Here is a 17,684-nt window from a genome sequence, read left to right as displayed (position 1 = left end):
AGCCATTTTCATAACTAGTGGTCCAATGAGTTCAATAAGGTTAGGTAACCATTTAGAGGCGGCTCCTGGCGGCCTATAAATAAGTGCTCCAGAAAAGGTAAAATTAGGTGTAAGTGAGAGTTTAAAAATTGCGCCTTCGCAACCCTCACATGGGAGTTTGTTAAATTCACAGTTATAACAATTTCTGAAGATAATTGCTATTCCTCCTCCTGATTGCTTTTCACGATCTAGTCTGACAATAGCATATGTTTCAGGGAGTGCCATAGCTAAGTCAGGGCCAGAGCTGTCTTGAAGCCACGTTTCCGTTAAAAACACGGCATCGGGAGCCTCATCCAAGAGCAAGTTAAAAATTTCCGTTTTATGCCTAGGTACTGAACGGCAGTTAATACTGAAGAATAAAAACGATTTTGAACTCGTTTCTGCATTATTTGTAGGTGTTTTGACCTGCAAAGCTTTAATTACTGCATGGTCAGTGGAGAATTGGCAACATTGGCATATAGCTTTCTCTAGATCCGGCTCTATTGTCCTGCATAAAGGATGACTTGCGGGTCGTAGGGATAATAGAAAATCAGTTGCATATTTTAAGCGTGAAGAGCCAGTTGTGTCTGTTAATGCATTGATTATAGAAGGACATTCTAAGTGTTCCTTGGTACCTGATGGAGATGTCGTCATATCTCACGACACGCCCGGTGCACGTCTAAGGCGCGGACGGGTGCAGACGGGCTGACTCTGGCGTGACTCCGGCGCAGGGAAGGCGCCCCCGCAAACGCGACCGCTAGCGCGGTACACCACTGTTTCCTTATATCTGGTCCACTAGAGCGCTCCCACCACTCTAGCCCCCACTCAAGATGGCCGCCGAGTACAGAAAAGCCTGACCCCGGTTTGGAGCTCTAACGGCAGCAAACGCCGTGGAAAATGAGCGAAAATGCGTGCAAGTAAATTATAAGTATGCTGAGTGCATTACAGAATGGAAATATACAATTTAAAAAATTCGCTAAAATTTTCCTAAAACGATCCGTTTTTTTCACGGAGCGCAGGGTAAAACACACAAGCTCTGTAGTACACCAATGTCACTTCAAGCTAATACAAAGAATGGATCTATTAGCAAGGCAATCAAAGATTTTCTCACCACCAATGACTGAGACTAGGTTCGCCCGGCGTCCTTGTTGGAAGCGTTAACACTAGTTATACGAGGGGAACTAATAGCCGTATCAGCCAGCGAAAACAAGCTACGGAAGGAACAGAGGAAGCAAATAGAGGCATCAGTAGCAGAACTAGAATACATGCACAAACTCACCGGTGCCCCCAGCTTCTGTAGGGAATTGGAGAAGAAACGCTTCATTCTCCACCGATTGGACCTAGATAGAGTGGAATATGCCTTAGTGCAGCACAAATTCTTCCTTAACGGAAATCCTTCTGGCGGCATGCTACCCCGTAAGCTATGCCAAAGAGAGGTTACCGGAACGATACCGGCAATCAAAGACCCGTCTGGGACTCTAGTATACACAAAATTGCAGAAGCCTTCTACACCAAACTTAGTGCAGAGGAATACTCTACACATGGAGACGTAGCTAGTCATCTCCATGGCGCGCAGCTGAGTGCGCTCCCTACTGATACTGCGTCTCACATTGACCGCCCTTTCCAGGTTGACAAGGTAGTGACAGCAATAGCCAGTCTCAAAACCGCTAAGTCCCCTAGCCTGGATGGCTTTACCCCCCTGTTCTATAACAAATTCTGTCAGACACTAGCTCCTGTTCTGACACAGCTTTTTAACTCATTTATTGATACCGGAGCACTCCCTGATTCCCTCTCGGAGGCCTCCATCTCAGTAATCACAAAACCATCTGAATATCCCCTTGAATGTGCCTCCTATCGTCCAATCTCATTGCTGAACGTCGACGCCAAATATATTCACAGGCATTCTGGCTGCCCGTATTCATCCATACATGGCTGGTCTCATTGACCCAGACCAAGCCCGATTTATACTGACGAGACAATGTGGGGACAATACTAAACGCCTTATACATCTCACCGACCTTATCGACTGCTCCCGAAAGGAGGCCTTCCTGCTATCTGTCGTCGCAGAAAAGGCCTTTGACAGGGTTCGCTGGCCTTTCCTATTTGAGACGCTCCACCGCTTCGGTTTCGGCAAAAGATTTCTCGAATGGCGAGATGCATCTATAACTCACCTAGGGCATCCATCAATGCCCTGCTGGCCTTTCCTATTTGAAACGCTCCACCGCTTCGGTTTCGGCAAAAGATTTCTCGGATGGCGAGATGCATCTATAACTCACCTAGGGCATCCATCAAGGTCAACGGATTCTCCTCGGGCTTTTCCCCATACACAGATAGGGGTGTCCTCTTTCCCCTCTGCTCTTTGCCCTGGTTATGGAGCCAATGGCCCAGAGGGTTAGGGACAATCCGTTGATCTCCGGGGTCCGCCTGGGGGCTGACATACATACTATAAGTCTCTACGCTGATGACGTGGTCCTGTCCTTGACAAATCCCGAGACCTCCCTTGTGTCCGTAGTGCACGAATTCTCGTGGTTCAGTGAGGTGACGGGCTTCAAGGTAAACCTTCCCAAGTTACAAATACTGAAACTGTCTACTACCCCTGACACGGTAGAGGCCCTGTCCAGGTATTTCCCATTCACTTGGACCAGCAATCACATACCATACCAGGGTATTTCCTTAGCATGAATCCCTAATAAGACAATAACTACGGGCCACTTCTAGAACAGACTACTAAAACCCTCTCCACATGGACATGATCGGGTCTCTCTTGGGCGGGACATGTTGCAGCAGTTAAAATGACGATAATGCAGCGCATATTGTACATCTTTCAAACTATCCCCCTTTCCCCACCTGCGGTTACATTGCGGAACCTACAGTGGGCCATCAACCACTTCATCTGGGGTGGGAAGCAACCGCGACTCAGCTTTGCGCAGATCACAAAACCCAAGTTAGGAGGCGGGGCCTGAGTGGTGTCCAGGTATTTTCATGCATTGCAACTACGCTTCATTCTTGAGTGGAACCATCCCCTTTCAGAGAAACATTGATCGTGCAGGGACCAAATAATTGCAGGAGCGAAAACTTGGCGAGAGATTTGGCTCTCGCGTAGGCATAGCGCCTGGGGACTTTACCCCTCCCCGGTGATGGCAACTACCCTAAAAGTAAGGGACCCAACTACAATGCGCCATGGCTTTACTTCATTCCCCTCCCCGCTAACTCCATTGGTGGACAACCCTGACTTCCCCCCTGGGTGCAAATCAAAAACATTCCATCGGTGGCGTGAGAAAGGGTGTAAAAGGGTGGGTTCCCTATTTAATCAAGACAGGGCCATTCCCTTTGAGCAGCTTCAGAAAGACTACGAAATCCCCGCCACTGACTAGTACGCCTATAATCAAGCGTGTCACTGGGGGGGGGGAGGGGACGGATGGTGTTGGATTTAAAATCCAACACCTTCCCTAGTGTCCGTACAGACTGGAGTTGGGATAGTAAATTATACTATTCCAACTTCCAGCGCCCCCTCCGCAAGTCGTTGTTCCGACTTACGGAGTAATGGTTTGCGGAATCACGGGGAACGTTGTGATTCCCTGCGGGGAAAAAGAATGCAGGATTTAAAGGTATATTTTTCACTGGGGGGGGGAAAGAATGCAGGATTTAAAGGTATATTCGTCACTGGGTAACCTACCCAGAGATGAGACCAGGAGCTTCTCGTCCATTAACCCAGTATGAAAAGTGGCTTATTATTAAAAGTGACGGCAAGCGCCTTATATCGAAACTGTATTCTTTCCTCTCAGTAGACAGCACACCAACGAACTCTAAGGGACAGTTAAGGTGGGAGGAGGAAATAGGCAGATCCCTCACAGACAAGGAGTGGCAGGACATATTTTTTAGAACACATCACACTGCACACAACATCCCGGGTACGGAAGCAGCTTATAAAGTTGCCTCATACTGGTACTTAACTGCGGCCCGACAGAACCACTGGAACAAAGACCGACCCCGGCTTACTGCTGGCGTGGCTGCGGGCAGACAGGCTCATTAGTACATCTACTATGGCATTGCCTCTAATTGGTAAGATACTGGGACCTGATACTCCAGGACATAAATGAAGCCTTCGAGACCGATATCCTGTGCTTCCCTGCCTATCCTTTGCTGGGTCTCCCTAATCCACTAACATTTCCCTTGCGCTCTTTAAGAGGGAGGCAGCTAGCATTAGTCCTTAATGCAGCAAGTTTTATCACTGTTTTGGGTAATATGAGTGGTTATGTGGATTTCCTATTTGTATTAAATATTCACCTGGTCTTCTTTTTTGCAATCTGTTTCTGGACAACTGTCCTCCTAACACGGGTGTTCTTTTGAGGTGTCATTAGGTTTCTTCTCTTTGGTATCGAGGACGCACTACTCTCCTTCCTTTCCTTTGGATGCAGTGTCTTGTTTGTGGTTTCACGGTTCTTAACTATAATTTTAATCTCAAGAAATAGCCTTTTGGAATGCGGTGTAACACAAAAGATCGGGCAGCAGGGATACCGTGGTTGATTACTACATAAGCATGAGACTATGTAGTTTATGTATGGTTTTCTGTTTATTTGTAGCCTGATCAAGTCGATGGTGGATATATCCTATTGACTAAACATATGTTGGGTGCAAAGGTTATCAATACAGCTGGATGCATGTAGAGATAGGAAATAAAGCACTGCTGATTAAACGGGACTATTGTACAGGGAATAACTCTTAATTTTGGTGTTCAGGGGATCTTCTATTTTAGTGTCGGAAGTGTTGGCTCCCTATTGGAGTGTATGGTGGCCACATCTCCTTGGAGCACCTCTATGAATGAGTTCTTTCAGATAAATTAGGTACACACATGTTTCCGCAATCTTATGACCTTTCCACCTGTCTGTCTTGCATTGTGTGATGTATTGCTGCAGACATGATGATGTAACTTTAATTCACTCATAGCTCTTTTAATGGCAGAAAACTGTATTGATTACTTCTTGATGTTTTTAGGTCCATAAGTTAATTCACTGTCATCCATGTGTGAGTGCTGGCTAAAATATCTGGTATTGTTCTTCTGCAGATTGGTATGCCTGATATTGGAAGTGTCAGCTGATATATACTTACAGGATTCCAAGCAAGGTAAGTAGCATCTAATGGAGAAGTGAAAATGGCACAAAAAGGATCACTGAAATGATTTGGGTTTTCTTTTTTCACATATGTTCTACTATGTGAAGGATCGCTGACTCACAAGCCTTCAGATGCTAAGGATCGCTGACTCCCAAGCCTTCAGATGCTAAGGATTGCTGACAAGCGCAAAAGAAGAGGCCCCCTACTATTAAGATAAGGTTCCTTAAGGTAGGGAAAAATCAATCCATGTACAGATTTAAGGCAACCATTCAATAAACAATAATTAAATGCTAATCAATAGACAAAGGTCAGAAAGCACCAAAGACAACAAATTATTTATCAAAAATACAAAATGAGCATTTATTAAGTGTTAAACAATTAGAAAAAAATAATAATCATTCATTCACTTTCATGTCCATCATACATACTCACAGACATACTGAAGACAAATTAAAAACATTTTTGGTATGATGACATATTGCTCAACACTGATAGATTGACACAATATATAAAAAACAATATCAACTGGAGACTGAGACTGAGTGGCACAAACTCAAGTGACTGGTGGAATTCTACGTCTATGTCGGCACAACAGGGGTGCCTTCGCCAGGAAGAGGGCCACAGTACAAACAATTGATGAATCTGTGAAGTAAACATTGTCTTTATGAATGAGGAAGGTTCTTTCACGAATACAATGAGCGATAAGTATACAAGGAAGACAGTTGCATTGAATAAAATAAGGGAGAAGCATGAGAGTAAAAGAGAAAATGGAAAGAGATGACTCAAGATAATTACTTCAGTAGTGAATAGTAAGGTTAATGGAATAAAATTAGATGTGTAAATGCAATATATAAAGATAGTGAAGGAAACCCAATGTGAATGATAAAAAAGGGGGAAAACAATGAAGAAAGGAAAAGGCACCCAGAATATGTGTGTAAATACTGTCACACTACCGTAGATTGAGGGTCGAGAAGGGATGTTTATAGACCACTAGGTATGTTCCCTAATACGAATATCAACACAATATATACCTATAGTCTGAAAAAAGTGTCAGAAGCACCATGAGGTGTGTCACTCCAAATACCCACAAGTGAAAAATTGAAAGGAAAAAGGGGGAGGGCAAGACATCCCTTAAGGATAAGATCCCTCACTCACCCGGAGGTGACATGCTTCATCATTGGGGTCCTCCTTACCAATGTTGAAACCTAGTCTACATTGGGAGCTGCTACTTCTGATGGATTTAAGGAAGGAGCTCAGAGATGTTTTCAATGATAAAGACTAGGATGGTAATCCCAATGGGAGCTGAAGGGTGTAGTGAGGTGTGCAGCGCTGTGAAAAAATATATATACACTAAGTGGTGAAGTTAAAACTGCCTAGGTGCAATCACAGAGTAATGCTTTAATAGTGTGTTGTGCCTGACAGGATTAAAAGAAGGGTAACAGCACAGTGGTATGGATTTAAAACCACTGTCACTCGGTGGTCGACATGTTTCAGCCTCTAGATCACTGCCCGTGTATCAATGGCTTTCTTCAGGACCAGATTGCATTAGTGATGATGCTGCTGCACTGTTTAGTGTAAAACAGAAATAGAATAATAAAGAAAATTTATACAGAACCGGTATTCCTGCTTGTCTTTTCAGTCAGGTCATACCCAGGTATCTGCAAACAAAGAACACATGATAGGAGGAAGAAGAGACACACTTGGAAACTACTGTGCTGCATGATCACTTTAGCACCACTTGTCAATAAATCACAAGTGTCATACTGTTTAAGAGCAATTTTAATTATCAAGGACTTACCCTCACAAGTAGGATATTCCTGCCTCACCTCTACCTGGCGAACTGCTCTGGAGGGAGGCCCCGCTCTGCGGGGGAAAATGATGTGTATAAGTGTCCAGGGACAATACACTTATCTGTATCAGTACATTCATACATTCAATTTGACATGAGTGTCTTCATACAAAACACTCATGATGAGACACACCCACTGAATGAAGAAACCCGAGACGCCCACCCACAGTGGTGACCGGGGCGCCGCCTCAATGGTTCCTTAATGCTATAAAACGTTATTGAAAAATATTTAAGAGAAACATTACTGGCTAGACAGTTTATTCAGTCGAAAACAGGTTTAAGCACATGAATTTACTAGTTCTAATAGTATGCTACTGTGCTAAATAGTGCTTCCATTCTCTGTAGTTAGGAGCAAAAAGCAAAAGGTTGTAGGGGCCTTACCTGTCCGTCGGTACCTCGTCACCTTCGAGAGCAAGTCCCGGGAGGTACCGACTGGTAGGCCGAATCTCTTTTAAATAGTGTGTTTGTAAATTGTTAGCAGCCCGGAGAACCCGGGGTCCTCACGATCCTTAGTGGGCCAGGGATTGCCTGTATTTGTTTGTACGACCAAAGTGACACACGCTATTTACTCGCGCATGCGTGGAGCGAGCCATACTAATGAACACTGCTCCTACGCGCATGCGCCGTAGGCTACCACGTCAGTCCTCGATTCGAAAGTCACAGTGCATGCGCACAGGAACGCTGTGTCGTCCTAGCTGTTATTTATACCTGCGTTATTTATACCGAGATGTATTCTACGTCTCCCTAGTGTGTCAGATGAAAGGAAATAGGGTGTTCACTATTATTTAGAAAGTGAGAGATAACATCATCACCTACTGTCACAGGATTACGTATTTCTAACTACTCAGCAAGAGGTAGTAGCCAGTGAGTCATTAAAAAACATAGCTGTTTAGTCACAGGATATGTAGAGTCAATGGAAAGAAAAATCTTTCATATGACCTGGGGACACCAAATCACCAAATTTATTAATTGGAACTAAGTTCTACCAAAAGGGCCCCCCTAAGCATAAACCATGGGTATCTTGTTAAATGGACAACCAGGGAATATCATCGTTGAGTCCCTGGGTATCTGTCCCAAGTTTGTACACCCATTGTTGTTCCTTTCTGAACAGAAATTTCGTGGGATCACTTAGCTGGGGTGGAATCCATGGTTTCTCTAGTACCACCCAACGTAAATCTGTGTCTAAGTGTCCTTTGTCTAGAAAGTGATTGGTGAGTTTGGTGGAACGTTTGCCACATCTGATGGTGCTCTTGTGTTCTTGAATGCGTGTCTTAATTTTTCTCGTCGTCATGCCTACATAGCGAAGGGGGCATGGGACCATATCAAGTAAATGAGACGATCGCTATTACAGTTGGTGTGTTTGTTGATTTTCCATGGCCGAGATGTGCCTATGTCTATCGCGAGAGTTCTTTCAGTTTGTGGACACACCGTACAAGTGCCACACGGGAAATGGCCTGTCACTTGCGGCATATTCCACAATGTAGTCTGGATACCGGAGTTCTGCTGGCCATGAGGTCGTGTGTGAACTAACTTATCCTTTAGGTTAGCACTCCGTTTGTAGGCAAATAGGGGTCTTTCTAAAGTATTGTTTGCTAGATTCAGGACTCCCCAATGTTTGTTGATACTCTTCTTCACTGAGTTAGAGAAGCTTGAGAAGGTATTGACAAATGTAATCCTTTGATTGGTAACTTTAGTGGGGCTTTTTTCCAATAGGGCTTCTCTATTATTGTTAGCCGCTCTTTTTTTTGAAGTACGAATAAGATGTGTAGGATATTTCTTCTCTTTGAGATCTTGTGTCAAGTTTTTAGCGTGTTCTTCATATCTCACCAGTTCCGTACAGTTCCTTCTGATGCGTAAAAACTGGCCGAAGGGCAGGTTTTCACGAAGAGCTCGTGGATGGTAACTGTAGAACGGTAACAGAGAGTTGCATGAGGTAGGTGTAGTAATAGACGGCACTACATACAAAGGTTAACTGGTTCTTTATTCTTAAGTATACAAGGATGTCGTCAGCTGTCTTCTGTGAGTGGCGCTGCTCTGTCAACATTCTAGAGCGAGCGCCAGTTGACACATGGGGTGTACCAAGTGAGGCTGTAAGGGAGGGGGGAATGGGCACAAGGGTGATGGGCCATGCTAAAGGGGCTAGTTACAACACATCATCCTCCTTACAGAAACAGTTAACAGAAGATGAGAACATATGCAGAACAAGAAAGAATTTCTGATAGGAGCTATTTCATTAGAAACTGTTTTTGCCATTGGGGGGCGTGCCTTTGCCTACCACTTCTCCTGTCCACTCTTGTCTCCCCTCTAACGTCTCCACCCTCTAATCTCGCGGTGTGTGGCCTGGAAACTTCCCTACCTGCTGGCACTACCCTGTCCTGGCTCCACATTCTTCCATCTTCCATGACTACGGAATTCTTGTTAAGAGTCTTGATCGTACTGGGGGCATAGAATTTGTCTCCTCCTATTCTCAGTCTCTCCGGTTTCTTTACCCAAACTCTTTGTCCTTGCTGGAATCCTCTCTCCTTAGCTCCCCACTTCCTGTCATACCACTCTTTGTATTTGCGTTGATTGGCTTCAATTTTCCTCTTGATCTCCTGGGGGTTGACTTCCACTATTTGACTCCTTCCCATCCAACTGGGTGTGAGTTTAGTGCCCGCTTTTCTTCCTCTGAGTAGCTCGAAAGGTGTGCATCCTGTGGTAGACTTAGGCGTGGTATGATATGCCCACAGCATGTCCCTTAGAGCTTCCTCGATGTTTCTTCCCGCTTGTTTTGCCAGCTGTATGCACTCTTTCACCATGCGGTTTACTCTCTCCACCTTGCCGTTAGCTTTGGGGCAGTACAGTGGCGTGCGGACATGTGCAATGGAACAATCCTTGAGGAATTCCTTCATCTCTTCAGATATAAGCTGTACGCCATTATCCGTCACCAGAGTCTCAGGCACTCCTTCTCTTGTGAACACCTCTCTCATGAACTCGATGATCGTTCGGGTGTTCACGTTGTGGACTACCTTGTAGGTCACCCAACTCGAATAGTAATCCACCATGACTATAAGGTACCAGTCTTGAGGCCCTCTGCCATGTATCGGCCCGGTTATGTCCAAACCAAGCTTGTTCCACGGAGCTTCAGGTACCTCCACAGGTGACAAGGGTGCTCTTCTCACGGTCTTGGACTTGTCGCTCAAGCTGCATGCGTAGCAATCACGCACCTTGTCCTCCATCTCACTGTCCATCATTGGGAACCAGTAGTCCGTGCGAAGTCTAGCCTTGCTCAGGCTTCTTCCCAAGTGACCTTCGTGAGCTAGTTCCACAATTTGGTTTCTCAATGCTTCTGGAGGAACTAGTTTACCGGATTTCAATATTAAATCTCCCTCCACTGATAGATCCTCTCTCACGTTCCAATATGGTTGGATCTCAGTCTCCATGTCTTTACACTTCTTCGGCCATCCCGTGAGTATAAACCTCCTTACTTTCTTCAGTGTCTCATCCTGACCCATTTGAATCTCCCAGGTATCCTTTTCTACGGCTGCTAGCCGCAACTCTAGAATTGGGTCACTTCTCATCTTCTCCACCACCTCTTCCTCCGCCGGCGCTCTCGACAGGAAATCAGCTACTCTATTCTGCTGTCCAGGAATGTAAGACACTCTGAAATTGTATGCTTGCAGTCCGACTGCCCACTTGGCTATACGTGGCGTCATGCTCTCCATATCTTTTTTTTGTGAACAACGAGACCAATGGCTTGTGGTCAGTCTGCACTTCGAATGGAGTTCCCCAGATGAAAAATTTGTAGTGGCAGACTGCCCAGTAGACCGCTAGTGCTTCTTTCTCTATAGTAGAGTAGTTTTTTTCTGATGCTGTTAGAGTCCTGGATGCAAAAGCCACCACATTGACTTTGCTCCCTTCTCTTTGTGCTAGGGTGGCCCCTATCCCACGGTTGCTGGCATCCGTCGAGATGATGGTCTCTCCATTGGGGTCAAACTTTCCAATGAATGGGGCTTCAATGATGGCCTTCTTGATGTCTCTCATTGCCCTCTCTTGTTCTTTGCCCCAATTGAAAACACTGTCTTTTTTAATCAAGTCTCTTAGAGGCTGTGACACCATGGCAAAGTCTTTAATGAACTTGGCCATGTATTCAGCAAGACCCAGAAATGACAGAATGTCCTCTTTTGACTTTGGAGTAGGAGCGTCTCTCACCGCCCTGATCAGGTCACTCTTCGGCTTGATCCCTTCTTCCGAGAGAGTGTGCCCTAGGTAGTCTACAGCGCACACTCCTAATTTACATTTTGAAGGTTTTGTGGTGAATCCCACTTCTCTCAATTTTCTCAATACCTCTTTAGCCATTTCGTTGTGCTCTGCCTCATTGCCCCCGTAGATTAGTATGTCATCTTGGAAGCACAGGGTGTTCATGCAGTCCTTTAATACATGTTGCATAACTCTTTGGAAGGCCGCAGCCGCAGACGCCAAGCCAAATGGCATGCGCAGGAACTTGAAGTTTCCAAACGGGGTTGTGAAAGCAGTGAGCAGTTGAGAATCTGGGTGAAGTCTAATCTGATAATAGGCTGATGATAAGTCCAGCACACTGAAATACTTTGCTCCTTTAATCGTGCTCAACATTTCGCCTATTCTGGGGAGGGGATATCTGTCCACCAGGATGTTGGCGTTGAGGCCTCTCAGGTCCACACAGAGCCTAATGGTATTCCCTCCATCTTTTGCCGTGATCACAATTGGGGCCAACCAAGCCGAACTTTCTATTTCTTCGATGACTCCCTGACTAATCAGTCTCTGAAGTTCCTGCTCAAGGGGCTCTCTCATGCGCAAGGGTATGGATCTAGTCTTATGCACCACTGGTTCTGCCCCCTCCTTGAGGATGATCTTGTGCATATAATTCTTAAACACCCCTAGATTGTCACTGAACACCTCTTTAAACTCTTCCGTGAGGTTCCCCGCTATGCCCGAAGGGTCAATTAACATCACTTGTTCTGTGTTATTTGGGTCTAATTTGATACCTAACTGTTTCTGATGCTTCCATCCCAGCAGTGTTGAGCCCCTGGAGGAAACATACACCTTTCCCACCGTGTGTCTATCCTTAAAGGAAATCCTCATCGTCACCATGCCCTCCAGTGGTATTCTCCCTTCATTGTACCCCTTGGGATTGATGTCAGGTCGCAACAATTTTACAGGGTGATTAGCAAACTTTTCCTCAAATACATTTTTATCCACCAGGGTGTAGGGGGAGCAGGAATCAGCATACATACTAAATTTAACTCCATCTAGATGAACATCACATTTAGGGTACGAGATCACGTCATCTTCCTCATCCCCACTCACTTGAAAAACATATGATCTTTCCCCTTCCTCCCCTTGAGTAGTTTCTTCAATGACATTCACCTTTTTGCCTGGCGTTTTACACACTTTAGAGAAGTGTCCCCACCTGTTGCACTTCCTACACTGTACATTCCTAGCAGGACACTTCCAGTTACTTGCCAAATGGTTTGGACTCCCGCATTTGAAACACACAATGGGGCCTGACTTACTACGCACCCCCTCTTTGTTTTTGTCTCCCACTTTGCAAACAGTTTCTCCCTCAGTACTAGGCTTATTTTCCGTCCTCTCTTTACTTACACCCTCTGGTGATTTCATCTCCCTAATGCATCTCGCGGTATGTTCCAGACCCTTGGCTATGTTAATAGCTTCTTCTAGGTTTGGATTCTTGGTGAGTAACTCCTCCTGAGTCTTAGTGTCATTAGTGCACCGCACCAGTTGATCTCTGATTAAAGAGTCGGTGATTTGCCCAAATTCGCATGTAGCAGACAACCCTCTCAGTACCGCTATGTAATTGCTCACCTTTTCTTCCCTCTTCTGCACTCTCTTAAAAAACTTGTGCCTTTCCATTACTACATTTATCTTCTCCTTAAAATGAGCTCCCAGTTCCCTGAGTGTGCTTTCATACACATTGACACCTTCCTCCACCTCCTCTTGCTCGTCTTCCACTAACCTCCCTGTTATGTCTTCATAGATCTTTCTCCCATGAGTGCCCAAGTTGTGGAGTAGTATGTGTTGCTTGCGTATATTGGTATAATTGCTACCACCTATGGCAATCAGATACGATTTGAAAATGCCTTCCCACCTCCTCCATGGAATGTCAGGTTCTCCTAATTCATTTAAAAAGGGGGGAGGTTGACTCATGCCCGCCCCCGCCATTGCCATGCGAGGGTTAAATTACCTGAAAAAACTTTGCCTGCGAGGCGGACCAAATATGTGCAGGGGAAACCTTAATTATAAATATTAAGACACTGTAACCATTCACTGTGTGACACCAAAGAACACCAATTCCACTCTTCTTTGAAATAAACGCAAGTATTCAAAAAGAGAACAATATTTGATGAAATTAGTGGTAGTCCCCTTTCTACTTCCACCAAATGCCTCTCCTCAGACCAATGGGGCACTGGCCTCCTCCCACTGGCGGGACCTTCCTGTTGAGGTGACTTCCCCACACACGATCTCACCCAGTCACGTCAGAAAACTCATGTTGTCTCGAGGTGAAAACAGGTAAGCTTCTCCACCAATTCTGTTCGATGATCTCACTTTTACAGGCGAGAGTTAAGTTAATTAGTGCAGCACGATGTAAAACGATGTGGAAGCAAACACGCTGCCTCACCTCGTAGACCAGGCAAAGCGTTCAGCTATCCCTTTCCGCTTCACGCCACAATTACTCTGACCCAGTGAAGCGCAGCGCGTAGCTGGGATTGCTTTATCCCTCTCTCTCACACCGCCAACTGAAACTGCACGATTCCTCTCAGGCGTCGTCAATTTCTTCCCGCTTTGCCTGCGCGCTAACTGTGCCGGTAATGACACACGACTCAAACGCGCTGGTGTCAGGAGCTACGCTGGATTGGGTGAAAAGAATCCCCGGTGCCCGACCCGACACCCGATGATGGTTCCCACCACCCTTCTCACACCGTGGGCTGAATCACAGGGGAATAGAGGCTGTAGGGTCACGACCTCTTACTTGAAGTGGTTTGGAGTCAGCGCCTTTCACGCTCGCGCCGCATCAATCTTCTTCGCCTACACTTGACTCTGACTCCGCTTTTCTCAATATTTCCCCGTCACCTCAGACGCGCCTCCTTAAAACTTCAAAGCTTATTTTGACAGCAATGACTTCACCAGGGGGACGACATCCGCTGTCCCTGGCACAGCTCTCCTCGTCCTCGTCGCCAAAGAATGTAGTAATAGACGGCACTACATACAAAGGTTAACTGGTTCTTTATTCTTAAGTATACAAGGATGTCGTCAGCTGTCTTCTGTGAGTGGCGCTGCTCTGTCAACATTCTAGAGCGAGCGCCAGTTGACACATGGGGTGTACCAAGTGAGGCTGTAAGGGAGGGGGGAATGGGCACAAGGGTGATGGGCCATGCTAAAGGGGCTAGTTACAACAGTAGGTTTCTTGTATAGTTCTGTGGTGAGTCCTCCGTTTTTTGGTGTGATCAATACATCTAGAAATGGTAGGTTCTCTCTTGAGCATTCCATGGTGAACCTAAGGAATTCGTCCTGTTGATTGAGCCAGAGGTGGAACAGTTTTAGTGAGACTTCATCGCCTCTCCAGATAGCAAAAATGTCATCTATGTATCTTTTCCAGATACATAGATTGCCGAGAAATGGGTTGCTGTGGGCAAGTATGATCTCTTGTTCAACTTTATGGACATATAATTTGGCCAGGCTCGGGGCACAAACGCTGCCCATGCACGTTCCAGAGATTTGGAGGTACATTTGATCCTCGAACTTGAAGAAGTTCTCCTTTAGGACCTTCCTTGCACAGAACATAACAAAGTCAATCGGTGTTATGCTGTCCCATACCAGGGCCTCAAGCATAGCTCTAATGGTGGTCAGAGTCTCTTCTTGTGGAATGCATGTATATAATGCCTCCACGTCAAATGATACGAGCCACTCGGTGGTTGGATCAAAAGGTAGATCTTGTAACTCAGTAAGTAGGTGTTTGGTATCCTGAACAAAGGTCGGCATTTGTGATACCAATGGTCGGAGAAAAGAATCCACAAATGTTGATAATGGTTCTAAAACAGAACCTAACCCGGAGACAATGGGTCTCCCTGGTGGTGGTCTGGTGACCTTATGTATCTTAGGCAATACATAAAAATAGGGTGTTATGGGAGTATTGACTATTAGATAGGAAGCCTCATGATCGGTGATCCACTTTTTCTCTTTTGCCTCATCTACTTTCTTGGAGATCTCATTAGTTAGGCGTTTGGTTGGATCCAAGGATATTTTGCTGTATGAATTGGTGTCACCCAATTGTCGTAGGCACTCATTTCTATACGTGTCTTTATCCAGGAGTACCACTGCTCCCCCTTTGTCAGCAGGTTTAATCACTAACTCAGAGTTGTTCGCCAGACTTTGTAAAGCGATGTTTTCAGACCTAGTCATATTTTGAAATTGTCTCAGATTACTCTTTGTGATTCCGTCAAAGTCATGCAGCACTGCTTCTTCAAATGCGAGGATGCGCGCTGGAATCAGGTGTGCCGGAGGATTGAAAGTTGACTTCGGACGTAGTCCTGTGTTAGCCTGATTAGGAGGTCCTGTCTCTTTATTTTTGAAAAAGGCATTTAATCGAATCTTTCTGAAGAAGGCTGCTAATTCTTGCCGGGTTTGAAAAGCATCTCCTTTATTACTTGGCACAAAACCGAGTCCTTTTTTCAGTACTCAAATCTCTTCTTCAGTGGGTACATAGGAGCTAAGATTCACTATCACCTGTTGGTGCCGCTCGTCGTCGCTGTCCCTGATGTCGATGTCGTTGATGTTGTTATTAAGGGCGAGTGCCAGTTCACTCTGGTTTTTGGTCCTCTTCTTCTGCCTCTTTGGTTGTTGTAACCAAACCCTAAAAAAGGCTGAGGTGGCATCATCTGATTGTAGGGAGGATACGGAAAAAATGGACCTTGATGTGGGGGTCCTGGCGGAACAAAAGATGTTGGGGGCCACCATGGATTATATCCTTGTCCAAATTGGTTGCCTCTTCTCGGGCCTCTTCCTCTTCCTCGTCGATTGGGAGGTCTGTTGGTCTGACCACCAGAGTTGGAGTTGTCATCAGAGTAATGGTCGTCTTCACTAGATGACGATGTTGAGTAGTTGGATCCATATCTACCTCCTCTCTGATTGAATTGTGGTTGGACGTAGTTGTCACTTGTGTATGGATAAACTTTATCCATGGCAAATTTTTCTAGATCTTTCTTGAATTTAGCTATTTTGGAGTTGATGATTGAGTCCTTAAAATCAGTATTGTTCTTGTTAGTATCCTCTAGTTGTTTCTTGAATGTTTCATCAGCTTGTTTTTTGTCTGATTGTTTCCTGTACACTAGATTTACAATACTAGCCTTAATACTAGCCTCCAAAATTTGTATTTCCACAAGTACAAGATCTGCTGCTTTCTTGGCAGTAGTGATAATTAATATCAACCAGTCTCTAGTGCATCTCCAAGCAATAAGAGACCAGTCTCGAAGGAAAGTTTTATCGTTGAGGAAGAGGCGTGGGGCATTTGTTACTATCAAGCCTGTAGGGGCACAGTTGGCTCTGAAGTATTCAGTCATGATTAGACCGTGGACTTCTGTTCTAGAGTGTGCCTTTTTTAGTGTAATCAATTTAGCCCAATCATCACTGGGTTTAGTTGTTGTGTTGGAAGATCCATCTAATATACTCGGTGTGCTTAAGATTTCACGAGTCAAGTCTTCGTCAAAAGTTAATCCTAGTCTGTCTGCCATTTTAGAACCAATAATCGTAACCCCACCTATCCCCGTAGGGTGTAGTCTCTAGCCGCAACAAACCAGATGTGTCTACTCAGTGTGTAAATAGGAAGAGTTGACTAGACTCACGTTATTCCACACATTATGACCCACGGCCATAGGCCGTACTAAATACTGTCACACTACCGTAGATTGAGGGTCGAGAAGGGATGTTTATAGACCACTAGGTATGTTCCCTAATACGAATATCAACACAATATATACCTATAGTCTGAAAAAAGTGTCAGAAGCACCATGAGGTGTGTCACTCCAAATACCCACAAGTGAAAAATTGAAAGGAAAAAGGGGGAGGGCAAGACATCCCTTAAGGATAAGATCCCTCACTCACCCGGAGGTGACATGCTTCATCATTGGGGTCCTCCTTACCAATGTTGAAACCTAGTCTACATTGGGAGCTGCTACTTCTGATGGATTTAAGGAAGGAGCTCAGAGATGTTTTCAATGATAAGGACTAGGATGGTAATCCCAATGGGAGCTGAAGGGTGTACCTCCAAATCTCTGGAACGTGCATGGGCAGCGTTTGTGCCCCGAGCCTGGCCAATTTATATGTCCATAAAGTTGAACAAGAGATCATACTTGCCCACAGCAACCCATTTCTCGGCAATCTATGTATCTGGAAAAGATACATAGATGACATTTTTGCTATCTGGAGAGGCGATGAAGACTCACTAAAACTGTTCCACCTCTGGCTCAATCAACAGGATGAATTCCTTAGGTTCACCATGGAATGCTCAAGAGAGAACCTACCATTTCTAGATGTATTGATCACACCAAAAAACTGAGGACTCACCACAGAACTATACAAGAAACCTACCTCATGCAACTCTCTGTTACCGTTCTACAGTTACCATCCACAAGCTCTTCGTGAAAACCTGCCCTTCGGCCAGTTTTTACGCATC

General features: G+C 45.1%; 1 protein-coding gene across 3 annotated transcripts in view; it reads left to right on the top strand.

Annotated features, from left to right (window-relative positions):
* The window catches only part of LOC144753025 (uncharacterized), a 53,482-nt gene that overhangs the window by 21,241 nt on the left and 14,557 nt on the right, over positions 1 to 17,684 (top strand). For 2 of the 3 annotated variants that reach the window (XM_078640855.1, XM_078640912.1), the window contains exons 2-3: positions 5,084 to 5,142; positions 5,238 to 5,358. The gene's annotated coding sequence lies outside the window, so the exon portion shown is untranslated. The remainder of the gene's footprint in view (positions 1 to 5,083; positions 5,143 to 5,237; positions 5,359 to 17,684) is intronic. The other variant, XM_078640961.1, reaches the window with a different exon arrangement.

This window comes from Lissotriton helveticus, chromosome 1_1, assembly GCF_964261635.1.
Source record: "Lissotriton helveticus chromosome 1_1, aLisHel1.1, whole genome shotgun sequence".
Taxonomy (NCBI): domain Eukaryota; kingdom Metazoa; phylum Chordata; class Amphibia; order Caudata; family Salamandridae; genus Lissotriton; species Lissotriton helveticus.
This window is presented reverse-complemented; position numbering and strand designations above follow the sequence as displayed.